The sequence below is a fragment of the Taudactylus pleione genome, unplaced genomic scaffold (genome assembly GCF_031769625.1).
Source record: "Taudactylus pleione unplaced genomic scaffold, aTauple2 ptg000093l, whole genome shotgun sequence".
Taxonomy (NCBI): domain Eukaryota; kingdom Metazoa; phylum Chordata; class Amphibia; order Anura; family Myobatrachidae; genus Taudactylus; species Taudactylus pleione.
Window position 1 is genome coordinate 41,401,116 of NW_028284495.1, and position 756 is coordinate 41,401,871.

The following is a 756-nucleotide window of genomic DNA, read 5'->3' on the forward strand; positions in this document are numbered from 1 at the left end:
GTGGATGAAGGAGAAAAATCCAAGGTGCAGGGAAGGAGAGGGTCCACAGATCACAAGCTTAGAGCGATGGCAGGAGTTGTCTTGCTGGTCTCTCTTGTGCAGTGCTAGACTACAGCTCTCCAGGAAAATGTTTATCTTGTTGGCTGCCCTTTGCTCCCCAGCCATTGCAGAGTTGCTATTCCACTTCCCTGAGCGGTAGGCTGTTTGCCCAGCCGCTGTGTTAGAAACTGGTCCGTGCTCCTAAATGTGGCTGCTACTCTCCTGTGTGCCTGAATGGAGGTTGGGTATTGTGGGGTATATAGAACATGCTGTGCTGTGGGGCTCCACTGTTACTAGAATCCAGTCTCTGAACTCCCCCCCTGCTGGTGCAATAGACTTCTGTGGTAAAAGGAGTAATGCAGAGTTCAGCTGTGAGGGCAGGAGGGATCTGGGTCAGCTATTAAGGGAATTTAGGATCAGCGTGAGCTATGAAGTGAGGTGGGATCGGGGTGATCTGTTAGACTTCCCAGCTGTAAGAAGGGGAGGGATCAGTGGGAGCTGCGAGGGGAGGTGGCATCGGACATGTAGCTCGTTATTATCGGTCATTTGGTGGTAGTGGGAACAGTGAGCAGGGGACAAACACCGTCAGCACCACTGCCCATGCCATAGACAGCCAGTTTAGCAAGCATTATATTATAGATGTACCCAGTAGGTTTTGTGCAGTGTTATAGTGGTTAAAAAAAAGCAGTCATTTAATTAAGAAAAAAATAAAAAAAA